Genomic DNA, 12,513 nt, shown 5'->3' with positions numbered 1-12,513 from the left:
CAGGAACCCTGGATCCCTGCAGCCCTTCCCCCGAGGGCCAGCCTCCCTTCTCATCTCAGACAAGAGCCCAGCAGCCACTGGAGCTGACTCCTCACCCCACCCCCATGAGCAGTACTGACGCTTTCTCCAGGATGCTTCTTTTTAAAAACAGTGTGGTAAAATCGACATAACACAAAACTGACCATCTTAACCATTTTAAACTACACTTCAGCGGCATTAAACACATTCACGCTGTTGTGCAGCTGTCACCACCCTTCATCTCCAGAGCTTTCTCATCTTCCCAAACTGAAACTCTATCCCCGTTAAACACTCATTCCCCATCCCCTCTCCCAGGCCCTGGCACTCACCATCCACTTTCGGTCTCTATGGATTTGACCACCCTAGGGACCTTCTACCCGGGAATCACACAGGATTTGTCCTTTTGTGACCGGCTTCTTTCACTGAGCCCAGTGTCCAGAATGGCTCTCGGGTCCGCACCTCTCTCCTGGAGCCCATGCAGCCCACTGGTGCCTCTTGCATCTCTGCCTACAATAGCCCCCTTGCTGGACTCACAGGTCCCACCCCTACCCCATCTAATCTGTCCACACAATAGGCAGTGTGACCGTCTAACAGCTGGCACTGGCTGCCGGAATGTGTACCTCGCCCAGGCTTCCGTCCCCAAAATCAATGCTGGAGAAGCTCCAGCATCTAGAGGGAGAAACAGCCTTGAGGAAAAATCAACAACATGGCAAATCTCTAAGAATACTACAGGCGGCCGGGCATGGTGGCTCACGCCTGTAGTCCCAGCACTTTGGGAGACTGAGGTGGGCAGATCACTAGGTCAGGAGATCGAGACTATCCTGGCTAACACGGTGAAACCCCGTCTCTACTAAAAATACAAAAAATTAGCCAGGCGTGGTGGCGGGCGCCTGTAGTCCCAGCTACTCGGGAGGCTGAGGCAGGAGAATGGTGGAAACCTGGGAGGCGGAGCTTTCAGTGAGCCAAGATTGCGCCACTGCACTCCAGCCTGGGCGAGAGAGCAAGACTCCGTCTCAAAAAAAAAAAAGACTATAGGCTGTGGTGAGCTGGTGTGCATGTGCACGTGTGTGTGTGTATGTGTATGCATTGTGCATGTGTGTGCATGTCTGTGTGTGCAAGTGTGTGCGTGTGTGGGTACACGTGTATGCATGAATGCTGTGCTATATGTGCATGTGTGTGCATGCATGCATGTGTGTGTGCACACGTGTGTGTGGTGTTGGGAACTGCAACCTGGGGAGGAGACAGCTAGAAGCAGTGACAAGAGCAACAGTTGGAGGCAGGCTTGTCTTTCCCCAAGTTGCCTTGAGACAGTTGTTGCTGGCCCCTTCACTGCAGAAATCAGCAGCAATGGCCTGGACAGCAGGGAGAACAGCAGGGCAGAGTTAAAACCTTACATAGGGGAAGGGGGATGGATAGAAACACGTGCAGATCCGCCAGCCGTCTCCAAGCAGTTGCTCCTATATCCTTCTGCTCTGGACTCAGGGCTGGAGGTGGCCACACGGGCAGTGGCCTCCTCCCAAAGCGGACTTTTTTCCAGAGAGTTAATGGCAAATTTCATACAAGGTGCCTGGCTAGCAGCAACAGTAAGAGGAATCAACAAAATTCTATGGGTCCTGGGGCTCCGTGCTCTAGGCTCACCCCACCTATCTTTCATTTTTTAACTTTTTGTTTTGATATCATTTCCAATGTGCAGAAAAGCTTCATAAATAGTACAAAGGATTCCTGTATCTCTGCCTATTCTCCAACTGTGAGCACCTTGCCACCATTGCTTTATCACCCTCTTTCTATTAATCGACCTTCTTACACGTGGGGCGCCTCGAAAACAGCTGTTTCAATCCTTGTCTGGTCACAGTAGCACCTCTGGCCTTTCTGCACCTGCCTCCACTGACTGGTTTTTCTCCTGGTTCTGGGTCACATTTCCCTGTTCCTCTGCATGCCTGGCCTTTTTTTTTTTTTTTTTTTTTTTTGCAAATATTGCATGGTCCGTTGCTAGATTTTGTTGTATTCCTTTAATTGCTGTCAGATTTTGTTCTGATATCCATGAGTTCCTGATACCCATCTGATCTTTGGAGCTTTGCTTCTAAGCTTTGTAGGGTGAATCCAGGGCTGCATTTAGTCTAGGGTTGGTTTAGAATCAGCACTCAAGAGAGGCTCTTATGAGGACCCTTCCCGACATCCGACATCCTGTGTATTATACAGTTTGGTGGGAACACAAACTGTCTCCAGACCCGTGTGAGCTGAGCTACGGGAGTTCTTTCTCCAGCCTCAGGTGGTTTATCTTCATGCATGTGTGGATCCATATTCAGCCAAAGACCTGAGGGTCTCTGCAGATCCCTGGAGTTTTCTCTCTCTCTCTCTGTATCTCTCTCTCTCTCTCTCCCTCTCTCTCTATCTCTTTCTTCTCCCCTTTCTATCTCTCTGCCTAGTTATCTCTCTCTCCCTCTCTGTATCCCTGTTTCTTCCTCTTTCTTTATCTCTTCCTCCCTCTCTTTCCCCTCTCTCCCTCTCCCGCTCTCTCTCTCTCCCTCTCTGCGTATCTCTGCCTCTGTCTCTCTCCTCTGTCTTTCTCTCTTTCTGCCACCCCCTCTTCAAAGATCTGCCCTGAAAATTCTAGTTGCCTCATCCTTGCTGAATTCTGACCTCTGTCTCCTCACCTCAGTGAGACCCAGGGCCCAGCCCAAAGACTCTTGGTCGGCTGGAAGATCACCAGGCTCCCCCGGCTGGTTTCACGTCCTTCACAGACCACCCACGGCGCGTCATCCAGCATTTGACAACTTGCTTCACAAACGGTGTGACTGCATCCTGGTTGCTGGTTGTGTGCAGTGAAGGCCACATGTGGTCCTAACTGCTCCATCACAGCCCAAAGAGGAAGAAAGACCCGGCAGTGTTAACTTGGAACACGGTTAAAATTGTAGCTGGCAGGTTTCTCCAATGTCACGTTAATGTTCTGTGCTTTGTAATTTCCAGTTTGTGGGGAGAAACGTGATGCTGTGTAACTTCCTGTTGCTTCTTAGACTTGTACTCACTCGTTTTAGCATCAGTTGAGGATTTGTGCCTAAATAATTACTGTGCTGGTTGCCAAATGCCTTCTATATTTATTAGTTGGAATCCTGCTATATTTATTAGTTGGGAGGGGAGATGGGAGGGGAGGGATAAATATGTTTTAAGTGTTAAAGGAAAGGGGAAGGGAAGGGAAGAGGAACGCTTTCCTCTTCTTCCATGGCCTGGGATGGCCCAGCCAGGGCTAGGCCCTGGATCCTCCCCCAACACACTGCCTGATGCAGTCACTGTCCCTTCAGGTGGAGCCTGAACTCGTGGGCATACCTGCGAGAATGGAAAGGCAGCAATCCGATCATCACATTGCATACAAACAAGAACTGCTGAAAAATATGAACTGTGAGGCTAAAGCAATCCTGGTAGAAACTCAAAAACATGGCTGGGTGCAGTGATTCATGCTGTAATCCCAGCATTTTGGGAAGCTGAGGTGAGCGCATTGCTTGAGCTGAGGAGTTCAAGACCAGCCTGGGTAACGTGGCAAGATCCCATCTCTACAAAACATACAAACGTTAACCAAGCATGGTGGTTCGTGCCTGTCGTCCCGGCTACTTGGGAGGCTGAGGCAGGAGGATTGCTTAAGCCCAGGAGATTGAGGCTGAGTGAGGCAAGATTGTGCCACTGCACTCCAGCCTTGAAAAAAAAAAAACCCTCAAAAACATAAGGGATGGTGCTGGCACAGTGTGAAATGGGATGAAGAGGCATATAAAAGGAGCTGGGGAAAATACTGAGTGTGAGGAAGATGCCAGTTCAACAGTGAATGGGGTACATCACAGCATGGGTGCTGCTAGGAAACAAGTGTGATAAAATATCAAGTGTGGTGGAATTGTTCTAGAAGGTTCAGGAGCAATAATGAGAAAAAACATAAAAGGGAAGCAGAGATGTTTCAGGAGAATAGGAGAAAATAGTGGATTGGCTAGGAAGAGTCTCAGAAGGCAGAGGAAGACAGGAGGTATTTAAAGAAATAATGAAAATAAATACTCCAGAATTACAGAAACACATGCAAGGGCTCTTGACAGGCCAGCGAGGACAGATAAGAAAGAACCTAGATGCATTACAGTGAAGTTTTAAAATATCAAAGTCCTAAATTGGCCCGTAGAAAATCCGCAGAATTGCCTAAAAAGAGCAAGAAAGAATAGCATCATTCTTCTCAAGAGAGATACCGGATGTGAGAAGACAAAAGAATAACATTTCAAAGGCGTGGAAGATAACTTTGAACACAGGATTTTACGGGTATGATTATTGTTTAAATGCAGCAGCGAGATGAAAATACTCTTAGGCACACCAAGCCTCAAAGAATATTAGGAATATTTGCCACTGAAACACTTTGCAAACACTCAAAGCTGACTGAGCTACTACTCATGGACTTCTACACTTCAATCTTAGAGTCGGAGTAAGGTTGTGGAGAATTTGCCACACCCCAGCGGAGATGTGGATTGGGATTGCACTGGATCCTTATGTTCATGTAGGGGGGTTTGACAGCTTTGTAATATTAAGGCATCCCCACACAAAATGTCTGTCTGTGTACTCTCTGTAAATCTACCAAAGTCCTCAGTTGAGTATAGCGTTTCCACAGTGATGTCTGGCATATGTCTGTTACGTGTCAACTTTGATTGCAAAGAACAAAAAGAGAGGAATTTGCTCTGTCTGATATGAAGACATACAGTGAAGCCTAACAGGAAAATCCCATGGGATTGGCACAAGAGCAAAGTTAGACCAAAGACAGAGGGGTAGAGAGTTTGGAGGCAGACTCCTGTATGCACATATTCCACACTTACAAATATCCATTTAGGCTGGGTGCAGTGGCTCCCATGCCTGTAATCACAGTGCTTTGTGAGGCCGAGGCAAGAAAATAGCTTGAGGTCAGGAGTTTGAGGCCGCAGTGAGCTATGATCGCACCACTGCACTCCAGCCTAGACAACACAGTGAGATTCTGTCTCTGAATATATGCATGCAATACATATTATATATATATGTATTATGTATACTATATACGTATTATATATATTATATGTATACGTATTATATAGAGATATACATTCATTCTTGACTGCCCTTCTGCGAAAGAAAAAGTAATTAAACAAAAATATTTCAATTATTTTTAATGTGAAAAATTATGATATGCTCCATCCCAACCTGATATTTCTCAGATTTTTACAGATAAAATGTCAATTGAAGAATGAAAATACATTTGTATGAGAAATTAAGAATTTACAGATTTTAAAACCAGTTTGCCAGTTTCTACAAAGAAGCCTTCTGATATTTTTTTGATTTGAATTGTGTTGAATTCATAGATTAACTTGAGGAAAACTGACATCTTAATATTGAATTTTCCAATCCATTAACACAGCATATCTCTCCACTTGGATAAGTCTTCTTTAATGTCCCTCATCAATGTTTTTCAGTTTTCAGTGTACAGGTTTGCAAATCTTTTGCCATATTTATAGCTGAGTATTTAATATTTGATGTTTTTGCAAATGGCATTTTTTAGTTCAATTTCCAATTGTTCTTTGCTATTATATGGAAATACAACTGATTATCTAGATTGATCTTGTATCCTTCAACCTTGCTAAACTCACTTTAATTAATGTAGTGTTTTTGCAGATTTGGTCAAGTTTTCTTCACAGCTGATCATTTTCTGTGAATGAAGGTAGTTTTACTCTTTCCAAACTGGAAGCCTTTTGTTCCTTTTTCTTGCTTTGTTCCACTGACTAAAACCTCTAGGACATTGCTAAATAGAAATTATGAGGACACCTTTGTCTTGTCTATGTGTTTTAGTGGGAAAGCAACCAGTCTTGTACCATTAAGTTTGATACTCTTTACAGGCTGAGAAATTGTCCTTCTATTCCTAGTTCGCTGAGATTTTAAAAATCATGAATGGCCATTGGATTGTGTCAAATGCTTTTTCTGTGCTATTGACATTATAATATGGTTTTTAATATGGTTTTCCTTTTTAAATTTAATATGGTCAATTCATTGAGTTGATTTTTTGAATGTTAAACCAACCTTGCATTCCTTGAATAGGCCCCACTTGTATATGGTTGGGTTCAATTTGCTAAACTTTTTTTTAGAATTCTTGCATCTATGTTCATGAGGAATATCAGCCTGTAGTTCCTCCTTGTGTTGTGATTGTCTGGCTTTGGTATCAGGGTAATGCTGGTCTTATAGAATGAATTTAAAAGTATTCCATCTTTTTCAATTTTTCTGGATTTATTTATGTAGAATTGGTTTTATTTCTTCCTTAAATATTTGATAGACTTCACTAGTGATGTCATATAGGCCTGGGGTTTTCTTTGAAGGAAGGATTTTACCTATGCATTTAATTTACTGAATAAATATGGTGCTATTCTGGTTATTTAATTCTTCTTAAGTGCTATTAGTTTGTGTCTTACAAAGATTTTGTCTATTTCATCTAAGTTGGTGAATTTATTGGTATAGTTGTTCCTAATATTCTTTTATTATACTTTTAATATCTGTAGGATCTGTAATGATGACATCTCACTCATTCATGATATTGGCAAATAGCATCTTTTTCCTTTTCCTCCCGACCATTCTGGCTTTTATCGATATTACTGACCTTCTCAATGAACCAGCTTTTTGTTTCACTGATAGCTCTATTGTTTTCTGTTTCACTGATTCTACTCTGATTCTTATTTTTGTACTCCTTGCACTTACATTGGGTTTGTTTTCCTAGTTTCTAAGGAAGCTGGGGTCATTGATTTCAGGCCTTTATTCTATTCTAATATATGTGTTCAGCTGTCTAAATCTCCCTCCAAGTACTGCAGTGCATAAATTTTGAAATGCTCTGTTTTCATTTTTACTTGGTTTAAAATAGTTTCTAATTTCTCTTTCGATTTATTTGTTAAACCATGGGTTATTTAGATCTATTTTATTTATTTCCAAGTATTTGGGCATTTTTCATACATCTCTGTTATTAGAAGAATTTAACTTCATTATGGTCAGAGAATATACTTTGTATGACTTGAATCCTCTTTTACATTTTCCAAGACTTGTTTTATGGCCCCTAAGACAATTTACCTTGGTAAATACTTCACGTGCACTTTAAAAGAATGTGTATTTTGCTGTTAACAGGTGGGATTTTCTATTAATGTCAATTAGGTCAAGCAAGTTGATAGTGTTGTTTACCTTTTCTATATTTTTTATGATGTTCTGTCTATTTATTCTATCAAGTATCTAGAAAGGAGTGTTGAAGACTCTGACTGTAATTGTGGGTTAATCTATTTCTCCTTGTAAGTCTATCATGATGCTTTTGCTTTATTCATTAACATTTGGGATTGTTATGCCCTCAGGAATGACCCCTTAATTGTTATGAAGTGACCTTCTTAATGCCTGGTAATATTCTTTATCCTGAAATCTATTAAAATGGCCACTCCTGCTTTCTTTTGATTGGTTTTGACATAGAATCCTGAACTTCATACTATCTACTGCTGTCTAACAAATACCCAAAAACTCAGTGGCTTAAAACAACAGATACTTATCTCACAGATTCCTGTGGTCAGGAAACTAAGCACAGTTTATCTTGGTGCCTCCGAATCAGGCCTTCTCAGAAGGCTGAATTTTCCCTTTTGCTTCAGGCTCCAACAGAGGCTCCGCATAGTATGGTACTGTTACTCATCCTGTCTTTATTTAAAATTCTGAAAATTTGGTCTTCATATATTTTTGCATTAATTTGTATTTTAAAAATATTGCATTAAAATATTATTTGTCTTGATCACTGAATTTTCTGGTCCTTCCTTCTTTGAATTTCACGACTGAGGCAAGTGGCTTATTTGCTTCCCCCTAGTCCCAGCCATGGATGTGAATACTAAGATACTTGGGGCCTCCTTAAAAGCCACTTACCATAGCACCATCTTACATTAAACATATTTATATATTTATATTTGAAGCATGTTTCTTGAAGGCAGCAGAGAGTTAGGTATTACTTTGTTATCCAACCTGACTATAAGGTTTTAATTGGGTATTTAGACCAGTGACATTTAACGTGTTTATTGTTATGGTTAAGCCTGAGTATATAAACCTGTCATTTCTATTTGTTCTGTCTTTGTCCCATTTCCTCTCTTCTTCTGGGTTTTTTTTTTTTTTTTGGTGGTAGGAATTAATTGAATAATTTGTTAATGATTCCATTAATTTTTAATTAATTTATTTACTGTAATTCTTTTTTTAATTTAGTGCTTCCTGTAGGGCATACAGTTACATCTTCAACTTATCACAGTCAACCTTAGAGTGAAATGATACAACTTCACATACAGTATAAGAACTTTATAATAGTATACCTCCATTTCTTCCCTCCTCGCCTTTGTGGTATTGCCATGCGATCTATTTTTACATATGGTATCAACTCCCTATCAGTTACTGTTTTTGTTTAAGTAGTCACTTATTTTTTAAAAGTATTTAAATAGTAACAAAAATTTATATGTATTTATCCATATAGTTACCATTTCTTGTGCTCTTCATCTGTTTGCTAATTCTATAATTCTATCTCATATAATTTTCCTTCTTCCTGAAAGACTTCCTTTAATATTTTTGTAGTGCAGGTCTGCTGGTGATGAATTCTTTCAGCTTTTGAATGTCTGAACAAAGTATTTCATCTGTACTTTTGAAAGATATTTTCACTGGGTATAGAATTCTAGGTTGACAGTATTTTTTTAGTTCTTTAAAGATGTTGCTCCATTGTCTTCTCCTTGCATTGTTTCCAGTGAGAAATTTGTATCATCCTTTTTATTTTTGTATTTTGTCTAATTTTTTAATTGTGGTAAAATATACATGACATACAAATTTACTACCTTAATCATTTTTAGGTATATAACTCAATGGTATTAAGTACACTCATATTGTTGTGCAGCCATTATCACCAACCATCTCCAGAACTTTTTCATCTTTCCAAACTGAATCTCGATCCCATTGATCACTAACTCCTATGCCCTGGCAACTACCATTCTACTTTCTGCCTTTATGGATTTAATGATGCTACCTCATGTAAGTGGAACCATACAATATTTGTGTCTGGCTTATTCTATTCAGCATAATGTCCTCCAGGTTCATCTATGTTGTGACATGTGTCAGAATTCCCTTGCTTTTTAAGGCTGGATAATATTCCACTGCATGGATGGACCACATTTTGTTTATTCATTCATCATCAATGGATAGTTGGTTGCTTTCACTTTTTGGCTATTGTAAATAGTGCTGCTAGGAACACAGGTGTACAAATATTGTTTCATCCTTATTTCTATTCCTCTGTACATAAGTCATACTTTTGTACATATGTAAATGTATCTTTTTTCCTCTGGTTGCTTTTAAGGTTTTATTTCATTTTATTTTAATTTGCTTTACTACTGGTTTCAAGCAATTTGATTAAGATATGTCTTCCTGTAATCCCAGCACTTTGGGAGGCCAAGGCAGGAGTATCATCTGAGGTTGGGAATTCGAGACCAGCCTGACCAACATGGAGAAACCCCGTCTCTACTAAAAATACAAAATTAGCCAGGCGTGGTGATGCATGCCTGTAATCCTAGTTACTTGGGAGGCTGAGGCAGGAGAATCGCTTGAACCCAGGAGGCAGAGGTTGCAGTGAGCCGAGATCTCACCATTGCACCCCAGCCTAGGCAACAAAAGTGAAACTCTATCTCAGAAAAGAAAAAAAAAAAAAGAAAAGATGTGTCTTGATGCTGTCATTTTCTTCAAGTTCCTCCTTATCAGAATTTGTTGAGCTTTGTGTGTGTTATAATTTTCATCAACTTCGGAAAAATTTTCTGTCATTTTTTTTCTCCAAATACTTTTTCTGCCTCTTCTGTCCTTTCATTCAAGGACTTTCATTACATGTATATTAGACCACCTGAATTTTTCCATAGCTCACTGCTGCTCTCTTCACTTTTAAACAATTCTCTTTTCTCTCTATGCTTAATTTTGAATATTATCTATTGCAATGTCTTCAAGTTCATTAACCTTTTCTTTCATAATATCCTTACTGTTTTTCCAGCTCAGTGTATTCTTTGTCTCAGACATTGCAGCTATCATCTCTAAATAAATAAATAAATAAATAGTCCCAAATGAACCTGTCCTGTCCTGAGTATATGGCCACTTTCTCCATGATCTCATATCCAGACAGCTTCTGGTTGCACGAGAGAATGTCATGAGGTTGACAGAGGGGCAGCCTCTCCTCTTCCAGCAGGCTGGGGGTGCTGCCTCTTGCCAGTGATTGGCCAGCCTTTGGAGTGCAGCCATAGACTCCCCCTAACTAGAGACACAGAAGAGGATATGTAATATATATACATCTCTTCCATGTCTCCATTTGGCTTTCAACATAGGAAACACAGTCATAACACCTGTTTTAATGTTCTTTCCTTGTTAATGCCTTTGTCAGCTCTGGATATTTATTTACTTTTTATCTATATCCTTATTAGATGGCATATTTTTCTGCTTTATGCATGCTTGGCATTTTTTATTCAATATCATACATTGTAATCTTTATCTTTTTAGGTGCCAGATGTTTTTGTGTTTCTACTCTTTAATTTTGCCTGGGGCATAGTTGAGTTACTTAGAAACACTTGATTTTTTGGGATGAGGCGGGATTGGAACGGTGTCCAGTCTAGGGCAAATGATCCCCGCCAGTGAGGCAAGAGCCTGCTGTATACTCTGTCCACGGCCTCATGAACTATGAGTTTCCCATGTGGGCTGGTTAGGACAGCCCTCCTCCAGTCCTGAGTGAGAACTGGGCACTTCTCTCTGATCCTTCAGGACAATTCCTTCCCTAGCCTCTGGCTCTTCGCACACATCCCTGATCAGTTCTCTGCTGAGTCCCTGGAGGAACTTTCTGCAGCTCTCTAGGGCTCTGCCTCTATGCAGCTCTCTCCAATCCACTGCTCTGTCCTGAGAACCCAGCTGCCTGGGCCTCCGTGGCTCTGAGCTCTGTCTCCTCCTCCAGGTACTCCACTGGGCTCTGCCTAGGTACCTCCTTCTGGGCCGTGGTTGGGAAACTCAGGGGAGCAGCTGGGAAGCTGTAGGGCCCCCTTCACCTGTTTGCCATCTCTTGAGGACTACTGTCCTTTGTTGTCATATGTCCAGTGTATTGAAAATGGTTTCTTCCTGAATTTGATCCTTTTTGTTGTTATTGTTTTGGAGGCGGCAGGAGGAGAGCAGCAAATTCAGTTCCTGTTACTCCATCGTGGTCATAAATGAACATCCTTAGTTTTTAATCTTTTACATATTTGTACTTAAGTCACCTTTCACCCTTTCTGTTATTTTAAAAATGTGTCTTCTTTCTTATTTAAATTTGCCTATTTTGTTGGTCTTTTAAAAAACAGCAGTTTTTCATTATATCAACTCAGTTAACAGTTCACTTTTCTGCCTTGTTAATTTCTCTCCTCCTCATCATTAATTAGCCCTTATTACTTCTTTCACACATATTTTGGGTTTTCTTTTCCTGATCTCCTAGAATTGAATGCTTCGTTCACTTTTGTTCAGAGTTTCTTGTTTTGAAGGAATTTGTTTGAGGTTATTTCGTTGTTTTGGCTGTTGATTTTCGAAAGGCCCATCATCACTGTTTTGATTCTTCTTTAACCTAAGAGTTATTTAGAAGACTGTTCTTTTCTTCATGCATTTGCCATGTTAGAGCTGGGACTTTGGGGTTTTCTTTCTAGCCTTATCGTACTGTGGTTAGGAAATGTGGCCCAGAGAATGAGACCTGTCTTCTCCATGGTCTCATACCCGGGCAGCTTTCAGTTTCATGGGGGAGTGACATGAGCTTGACAGAGGAGCAGCCTCTTCTCTTCCAGCCAGATGGGAGTGCCACCTCCTCCCTGGAATTGGCCAGTCCTTGGAGTGCAGCCACAGAGTCTCCCTCTCAGCCCCAAGCCTCCACGGTGGGGTACGGGGACGGATGTTAAGGAGGCTGAAACGAGGGAAGCCTGTGATGAACTCCTGAGTCTCTGCCTCTCACTCACTGGCCAGCCTTGAGCACGTGGCTTTTCTCTGGGCCCCAGCTTCCTGGTCTGTCACGCGAGGCAATGGCTTTCTAATGGCTTTCTAAAATGTAGGTTCCGTTATTATTCAGGTATGGTGAGGCCAACAGATCAAGAGTCAATTGCCATAGAAAAGATAATTGTTAGCTCACAGTTCTCAAAGCGGGTGGCATGCCACAGGCAGCGGGGCGGGCACAGGCACAGGGTCGGTCAGAAGGTGGAGGAGCCACAGGGACACCTGGGCAAGAACCTTTCTTGTGGTTTCTGTAGAAGGAATGGGCAAGGTAGGGTATATGGGTTTAGGATTGGCCAGGTTGACGTAAGTTCAGAGCTCTAGGGCCTAGGGGCTGCTGGTTGTCTGGGACCTTCCCTTGGGATAACAAGGGCAGGTGTACTGCCCTCGAGTGTAAGACCCTGATAGAGGAAGTGGCCGGGGTTGGGCTTTGCTGTGGTGGGTTTGCCT

The sequence above is a fragment of the Pongo pygmaeus genome, chromosome 9 (assembly GCF_028885625.2).
Source record: "Pongo pygmaeus isolate AG05252 chromosome 9, NHGRI_mPonPyg2-v2.0_pri, whole genome shotgun sequence".
NCBI lineage: Eukaryota > Metazoa > Chordata > Mammalia > Primates > Hominidae > Pongo > Pongo pygmaeus.
Note: the sequence above shows the minus strand (reverse complement) of the source record.